The sequence below is a fragment of the Triticum aestivum genome, chromosome 3A (genome assembly GCF_018294505.1).
Source record: "Triticum aestivum cultivar Chinese Spring chromosome 3A, IWGSC CS RefSeq v2.1, whole genome shotgun sequence".
Taxonomy (NCBI): domain Eukaryota; kingdom Viridiplantae; phylum Streptophyta; class Magnoliopsida; order Poales; family Poaceae; genus Triticum; species Triticum aestivum.
Window position 1 is genome coordinate 65,350,969 of NC_057800.1, and position 9,586 is coordinate 65,360,554.

Sequence of the window (9,586 nt, forward strand, 5' to 3'; positions counted from 1 at the left end):
TCTTCTTCCTTGTCCTGGTAGCAGCCTTTGGCAGATTGCTGGGAGTGCTCCTACTGCCATCATCATAGCTGCTAGAGGGACTAGTGCCCTCACTTAACTGAACTTGTTCCTCTGACTTGTTCTGGCTGTCACTTTGGTTAGACATCTTGCAGGCAAACTGTCAGCAGACCCTGTGAATAGGTTATAGATGAGGTAGAGTAGATGAGCATCACAAAGTATAGGAGTTTTTGCAAAACTAATGACTTAAAAACTTAGTTTTAGTTCTTCACAGAAAGCATTTTGGATCTACCGATTTGTAAACTCGGTGATACCGAAGCAGCTTTTGGACCTGAGCTAGTGAACTCGGTCAGACCGAGTCACAGTTCGGTGGTACCGAGACTGCTAGGGTTTCACAAAGAATCAAACTCGTTCACACCGATTTGCAATTTTCGGTCGGACCGAAAATGTGTGTGCTCTGGCCTAAGCCAAAATCGGTGAGACCGATTTCTACAACTCGGTCGGTCCGAGATGAATTCGGCGGATACCTAACCCTAAATTTTCAAATCAAAACTAATCTATGGGACATTTTTGCTGGACAAGATGATTTCAATCATGGCAAGAATCATGGCAAAGCAATGTGCTAAGAATCGGAGTTAAGGATTAGCACAATGATCAAGTTCGTACCCTAGTGCGGCGACGAACTTGCTACGGTGGCAACGGTGGTGAAGATTTCCGTTGACGGCGGTGGAGACCAGCGGCGGGAGGTCGCTGGCGACGAGAGGACGACCCGGAGACTAGAGGAGGCAGAGTAGGTTACGCGCGGGCAAAGGGGTTCGGAGAAATTTCCAAAATTTGACCGGGCGGTATATATAACCTGACCCTGTCGGTCTGACCGAGTCGAACGACTCGGTGGCACCGAGATGCAAAACTACAAGCAGTTACTACAACTCGGTGTGACCGAAAAGTTCTAACCGGTTGCACCGAGATTGAAAACCCTAGATCAACTTGGTGACTCAGTAGGACCGAAAAGGATGAATCGGCCAGACCGAGATGCATAAAGAGGTTTTGGAGGTTTAAGTCTATGACAAATCGGGATCTCCGAGTGCTCCTCAAACAGAGTGGTTCGAATCTGACTTGATCAAACTTTGTGATGTAGCATGAATAGAGTTTGAGACGAGAAAAACATAGATAGCTAGAGGGTGTTCTTAGGCATTCTTGTCCATCCATTTGGCAAAAAAAGAGAAAAAGCCAAACAATGAAAGCAACAAATGGATGTCCTCGAATGAGTAAAATATGCAACCAACATGCTCACATGATAAAATGGCAAATGAAATATGTGACAAAGCATGCACAAACATTCTAGCATCTATCAAGCAATTGGCGATGACTAGATCATCTATATATGAGTATATTGACTTAGGAGTCAAATGAGAACATTTGATCATAGGTCATACTCATCATTTAAGCACAAGTGGGGTTACCACTTTTACATAAAGCATTGTTGTGTTCACACCATTAGAGTTGCTTTAGCTCATTGATTTGAGTAAAGCTCCCCCTAGATGTGATATCCCCCTAAAGGGAATGCACTAACCTTGGGTTTTGTCGATGATGACTTCATGTAGGTGTTGAAGATGTAGATGCTCAATGTTGATGTAGATCATTCAGAGCAATCCTTTGGAGTGAGTTGCACTTTCAATACCTACACGGGTTAGTCCCACAAGGAACAAACAAGGATATCCATAGACATAGAGTGATGCATACACAAGATGATGTCCATGAAATCATTAGCTTACTTTGTCCCTTGTCTTACCAACAAGAGGGTTTGTGACTCCTTGAACTAGTGCAAGATATCAAAGTTGTTTGCACTTGTCCTCGCCAAAATGATAAGAGTGAAGTATGTTGGCAGAGTCACCCTCAAGAACTCTCTAGTTCTTCTTCTTCGGGATCCACATCATCTTGATGGGAATCCTTGGAATCGTAGTTGTGCTTGATGAAGTGGAACTTGATGTAGTCTTGGAAACCCACTTGACCAAAGCCATAGGTGCTTCTTCAAATGCATCAATTTCCTCTTGAAGCTTGTCCTTCCCTTTTTGCTTGTGGTCTTGTGGTGGAAGATCATCTTGAGCTTGTGTTCCTTTGAAATAAGTAGGATCATACTTCTCTTGTTGAGGAACAAACTTCGTCTTGGGGTATTGATCTTCTTCCCACTCAACTCCATTGGCATTGAACTTTCGTTCAAAACCAACACCTTGATTCTTCCGGTGTCTTCCTTGCTTGCGCACAATTTCCTCAAATTGCTTACTTCCGGCAAGACTCTTGTAAACACCTTTCTCTATGATTCCCTTCAATAAGCTATTTTCTTGCTCAAGTGTAACTTGGCTAAGAGAATCATTAGTGGAATCAAGAGAACTACTAGAAGCATCAACATTGGATTTAGCATGATTGTTGTTACTACTAGATGAAGAATCTTTCTTGTTCTTGTTGCTAGATTTAACTTGTGGCATGTAAGTAGACAAGAGTAAACGCTTGGCAATGTAAGAAGAATTTTCTTGCGAAGATCATCATTGATTGCCTTTAAAAACTCATGCTCTTGCTCAAGGTTGAGCTTTTCAAAGCGTAGCTTATCATGAGTCTTTAAAAGTTCTCGATGATTTTCCAAGGTAGTTTCATGAGCTAACTTAAGAGTGTTTAGTTATTGAGTTAGATGCTCAATCTCCTTCTTATCATCATCATTCGTTTTATCTTGATCAGCATGATTAATTGACGTTTCATCATAGTTTTCATCACTAGAGTTGTCAACAAGTAAATCATCATCACCTAGCAAATCATCTTCATCACTATTCAAATCAACGTACTCGGGATGTGTTACCTTTGGACCTATGGCCATGAAGAATCTTCCAATTCCTTCATTTGGTGAGTCAAATATGTCGTAGGAGTTGGTTGACACAAGTGCTAGACCGGCAACACCTTCATCTTGAGTATATTCGGAGTCGGAGTGATAACTTCTTTTGGAGTGATTCTCGGAGTCGGATACCCATTCACCAACATGAGCTTGATGTCTTCTTTTTGTGTGGCTCCTTGATGACTTTTCCTTTCTTTCCGAATCCTTGCTTCTCTGAGAGGGTCTTCGTTCATAACGATCATCTCTACTTCCATTCTCTTGGTGGTGATTCTTCTCTTCTACTTATTCTTTTGGGAGAATCTTCTCTTCTTTTGTAGGGGGGCGTACACTCATTGGAGTAGTGTCCGGGTCTTCCACAATTGTAACAATTTCGTTCACGACTAGAAGATCTTTTGTCATTGTAGGACCTTGACTTGGAGCTTCTTTCTTTGCTTCTACTCTTGTAGAACTTGTTGAAGTTCTTCACCATTAAGCTCAATTCTTCATTGAAGGTTTGCTTCTCACTTGATGATGTGGGAGTATCACACGAGGCTTTGTAAGCACCACTTGACTTGTTGTGAAGCTCTTCCTTATCCTTGAGTGACATCTCATGAGCAACAATTCTTCCAATGACTTCCGTTGGCTTGAGATCTTTGTAATTGGGCATCATTTGGATCAATGTGCACACGGTATCATATTTTCCATCCAAGGCTCTTAGGATCTTCTTGATGATGAATCTATCGGTCATCTCTTCACTTCCTAAGCTGGCAATCTCATTTGTGATGAGAGCAAGCCTAGAGTACATTTCAGCGACACCTTCACCATCCTTCATTTTGAACTTGTCAAGTTGACTTTGAAGCACATCCAATTTGGATTCCTTTACGGAGTCGGTACCTTCGTGCATATCAATCAAAGTATCCCAAATTTCCTTTGCATTCTCAAGACGGCTGATTTTGTTGAATTCTTCGGGGCACAATCCATTGAAGAGAATATCACAATCTTGAGCATTGTATTGTAGCATCTTCAACTCTTCCGCGGTAGCTTCATGGTTCGGTTCTCTCCCATTAAAGAATTCACCTTGCAAGCCAATACACACAATAGCCCAAACGGCGGGGTTATGTCCAAGAATATGCATTTTCATCTTATGCTTCCAACTAGCAAAATTAGTACCATCAAAATAAGGACCTCTACGGTGGTAATTTCCCTCGCTAGACGCCATACTGTCCTAGGTTGTGAAACCAAGGCTATGACCACCAAAAGCTATGGAAATCAAAGCAAATGGAGACCAAAGCTCTGATACCACTTGTAGGATCGAAAGTATGTCTAGAGGGGGGTGATTAGACTACTTGACCAAATAAAAATCTAGCCTTTTCCCAATTTTAGTTCTTGGCAGATTTTAGCAACTTAGCACAAGTCAAGCAATCAACCTACACATGCAATTCTAAGAGTATAGCAGCAGAATGTAAAACAATTGCATATGAAGGTAAAGAGATGAGTTTGAAGGAGCAAACGCAATGTTGACACGGAGATTTTTTATCCGTGGTTCCGATAGGTGGTGCTATCGTACATCCACGTTGATGGAGACTTCAACCCACAAAGGGTAACGGTTGCGCGAGTCCATGGAGGGCTCCACCCACGAAGGGTCCACGAAGAAGCAACCTTGTCTATCCCACCATGGTCGTCGCCCACGAAGGACTTGCCTCATTTGGGTAGATCTTCACGAAGTAGGCGATCTCCTTGCCCTTACAAACTCCTTGGTTCAACTCCACAATCTTGTCGGAGGCTCCCAAGTGACACCTAGCCAATCTAGGAGACACCACTCTCCAAGAAGTAACAAATGGTGTGTTGATGATGAACTCCTTGCTCTTGTGCTTCAAATGATAGTCTCCCCAACACTCAACTATCTCTCATAGGATTGGATTTGGTAGAAAGAAGATTTGAGTGGAAAGCAACTTGGGGAAGGCTAGAGATCAAGATTCATGTGGTTGGAATGGAATATCTTGACCTCAATACAAGTGTAGGTGGTTCTCTCTCAGAAAATATGTGTTGGAAGTGTAGGCATGTTCTGATGGCTCTCTCCACGAATGAAGAGTGGGTGGAGGGGTGTATATAGCGTCCACACAAAATCTAACCGTTACACACAAATCACCAAACTCGGTGGGACCGAATCATGAAACTCGGTCGGACCGATTTAGTTCAAAATGTGAACGTTAGGATTCTCGGTGGGACCGATTGGATCAACTTCGTGGGACCGATGTCATTAGGGTTAGGGCATAACATAATCTCGGTGAGACCGGTTACACAAACTCGGTGAGATCGATTTTGGTAATAGCCAAACAGAGAGTTGGTCAGGCAAACTCGATGGGACCGATTCACTCATCTCGGTTGGACCGAAACGTTACAAAAGGGAAACAGAGAGTTTGCATTGTAATCTCGGTGGGACCGATCGCTCATCTCGGTTTGACCGAAACGTTACGAAAAGGAAACAGAGAGTTTGCAACCCCATCTTGGTGGGACCGAGATCCCTATCGGTGAGACCGAATTGATTAGGGTTTCTGGCAGTGGCCATGACAACTGAACTTGGTGGCTCCGGATATGAAATTTCGATGGGGCCGAGTTGGACTTTTTGGTTTAGGACATATGTGGATATGAGAAAGTAGTGGAGGGTTTTGGAGCATATCACTAAGCATTTTGAGCAAGATCCTCATTATGCAACACCTCATCCCTTCTTAATAGTATTGGCTTTTCCTATAGACTCAATGTGATCTTGGATCACTAAAATAGAAAATGTAGAGTCTTGTGCTTTGAGCTTGAGCCAATCCTTTGTCCTTAGCATTTTGAAGGGTCCACTTTCTAATCCATGCCATGCCAATCATTAAGCTTTCCTGAAATATTTATCTTGGAATAGCATTAGCTCAATGAGCTATATGTTGTTAGGAATTACCAAAACCACCCGGGGATAGTTGCACTTTCAATGCTTCTTGCTGTTTTGCCCCCCAAGTGAAATCAGCATCATTCTTCAACCGAAGGATAGGAGTAAATGCATCAACTTTCCCTGACAGATTATCTATGAACCTTCTCAAATAATTGACCTTGCCAAGGAACTTTTGCATATCTCTCTTGCATGTTGGAGCCTCCACTTTCTGTATGGCCTCTATCTTTTTGGGATCAATCTCTATGCCATCTTCATGAATAATGAAACCCAAAAACTTGCCAGCTGATACGCCGAATGCACACTTTAAAGGATTTATCTTTAGTCCATACTTTTTCATTCTTTCAAAAGCTAAACGCAAATCGGCCAAGTGATATTCAAAAGCATCCGATTTGACAACAATATCATCAATATAAACGTCAAGTATGACACCGAGTAAATCATGAAAAAACAAATTCATAGCCCTTTGATACGTGGCTCCAGCATTTTTAATCCGAATGTCATCAGTGTCCACTCGAATAAACCAAGGAAACCAGGACATCGGAAAGCCGTTTTGTACATGTCCTCTTCGGCCATAAAAATTTGATTGTATCTGGCATTACCATCTAGAAAGCTAATGACCTTATGTCCAGAAGCATCATTAATAAGCATATCGGCTATTGGCATGGATACTCATCTTTGGGTGTAGCCCTATTCAAATCTCTGAAGTCAATGCACACCCTCAACTTTCCAGATCCCTTCTTCTCCATTGGGACAATGTTAGAAATCCACTCAGCATATCTGCAAGGTCGAATGAAATTAGCTTCAAGCAAACGACCAATCTCTTCCTTGATCCGGTCATATGTTTTTGGATTAAATTTTCTGGCCGACTGTTTATCAGGTCTAAAACCGGCCTTTATAGGTAACCGATGTTCCACTAGCTCTCGGCTTAAACCTGGCATCTCATGATATTCCCATGCAAAGCAACAAACATATTCTTTCAATAGCTTGATTAACTTAGCTTTACAATCGGCTCTCAAATTTTTGTTTACAAACGTCGGCCGAGTGACTGAACCATCTCCAATATCTATCTCTTCTAATGGATCGGCCGATGTAAAACCTTGTCCAAGTTTATCCATGTCATCTAACTCCTCTATAGACTCATACATATCATCCTCGCTAGACCGATATTTTACAAGACGTTTTTGTAATCACTCGGAGCTAGAATCCATTTAAACATATCATACCTTGGAGTCGATTGCATTCAGTCGGCTTTAAAGAGACGGGCACAAAACCATTCTTGTCGTGCTGAGAAAATCAAACTCTGATTAGTCACGTCTCGTCAAGCAAGTAGCATTGGGATGTTGCCAATCCACCGATGCATCGGCCAAAGCAACATAGGCCGAGTTGTCCGCATGAATGACTTCCACTTCATCATCAACCCACTGAATCAAAAACTGGTGCATAGTGGATGGCACACACTGGTTTGCATGAACTGTTGGAAATATGCCCTAGAGGCAATAATAAATTAGATATTATTATATTTCCTTGTTCATGATAATCGTTTATTATCCATGCTAGAATTGTATTGATAGGAAACTCACATACATGTGTGGATACATAGACAACACCATGTCCCTAGTAAGCCTCTAGTTGACTAGCTCATTGATCAATAGATGGTTATGGTTTCCTGACCATGGACATTGGATGTCATTGATAACGGGATCACATCATTAGGAGAATGATGTGATGGACAAAGACCCAATCCTAAGCCTAGCACAAGATCATGTAGTTTGTATGCTAAAGCTTTTCTAATGTCAAGTATCATTTCCTTAGACCATGAGATTGTGCAACTCCCGGATACCGTAGGAGTGCTTTGGGTGTGCCAAACGTCACAACGTAACTGGGTGGCTATAAAGGTACACTACAGGTATCTCCGAAAGTGTCTGTTGGGTTGGCACGAATCGAGACTGGGATTTGTCACTCTGTGTAAATGGAGAGGTATCTCTGGGCCCACTCGGTAGGACATCATCATAATGTGCACAATGTGATCAAGGAATTGATCAGGGGATGATGTGTTACGAAACGAGTAAAGAGACTTGCCTGTAACGAGATTGAACAAGGTATCGGGATACCGACGATCGAATCTCGGGCAAGTGTCGTACCGATAGACAAAGGGAATTGTATACGGGATTGATTAAGTCCTTGACATCATGGTTCATCCGATGCGATCATCGTGGAACATGTGGGAGCCAACATGGGTATCCAGATCCCGCTGTTGGTTATTGACCGGAGAGTCATCTCGGTCATGTCTGCATGTCTCCCGAACCCGTAGGGTCTACACACTTAAGGTTCGGTGACGCTAGGGTTATAGAGATATTAGTATGCGGTAACCCGAAAGTTGTTCGGAGTCCCGGATGAGATCCCGGACGTCACTAGGAGTTCCGGAATGGTCCGGAGGTAAAGATTTATATATGGGAAGTCTTGTTTTGGTCGTCGGAAAAGTTTCGCGCATTATCGGTATTGTACCGGGAGTGCCGAAAGGGGTCCGGGGGTCCACCAAGGGGGTCCACCTGCCCCGGGGGGCCACATGGGCTGTAGGGGTGTGCGCCTTTGCCTATATGGGCCAAGGGCACCAGCCCCAAGAGGCCCATGCGCCAAGAGATGAGGGAAAGGAAGAGTCCTAAAGGGGGAAGGCACCTCCTAGGTGCCTTGGGGAGGATGGACTCCTCCATGGCCGCACCCTTCCTTGGAGGAAGGGCCAAGGCTGCCCCCCCCTCTCCCTTGGCCCTATATATAGTGGGGGGAAGGGAGGGCAGCCACACCTAAGCCCTGGCGCCTCCCTCTCCCTCCCATGACACATCTCCCTCCTCCCGCAGCGCTTGGCGAAGCCCTGTTGGAATCCCGCTACTTCCACCACTACGCCGTCGTGTTGCTGGATCTCCATCAACCTCTCCTTCCCCCTTGCTGGATCAAGAAGGAGGAGACGTCGCTGCTCCGTACGTGTGTTGAACGCGGAGGTGCCGTCCGTTCGGCGCTAGGATCATCGGTGATTTGGATCACGACGAGTACGACTCCATCAACCCCGTTCTCTTGAACGCTTCCGCGCGCGATCTAGAAGGGTATGTAGATGCACTCCTCCCTCGTTGCTATATGACTCCATAGATAGATCTCGGTGACACGTAGGAAAATTTTGAATTTATGCTACGTTCCCCAACAGTGGCATCATGAGCTAGGTCTATGTGTAGTTTCTATGCACGAGTAGAACACAAAGTAGTTGTGGGCATTGATTTTGTTCAATATGTTTACTGTTACTAGTCCAATCTTGATTCGGTGGCATTGTGGGATGAAGCGGCCCGGACCGACCTTACACGTACTCTTACGTGAGACTGGTTCCACCGACTGACATGCACTAGTTGCATAAGGTGGCTAGCGAGTGTCTGTCTCTCCCACTTTAGTCGGATCGGATTCGATGAAAAGGGTCCTTATGAAGGGTAAATAGCAATTGGCATATCACGTTGTGGTTTTTGCGTAGGTAAGAAACGTTCTTGCTAGAAACCCATAGCAGCCATGTAAAACATGCAAACAACAATTAGAGGACGTCTAACTTGTTTTTGCAGGGTATGCTATGTGATGTGATATGGCCAAAAGGATGTGATGAATGATATATGTGATGTATGAGATTGATCATGTTCTTGTAATAGGAATCATGACTTGCATGTCGATGAGTATGACAACCGACAGGAGCCATAGGAGTTGTCTTAATTTATTTATGACCTGCGTGTCAACATAAACGTCATGTAATTACTTTACTT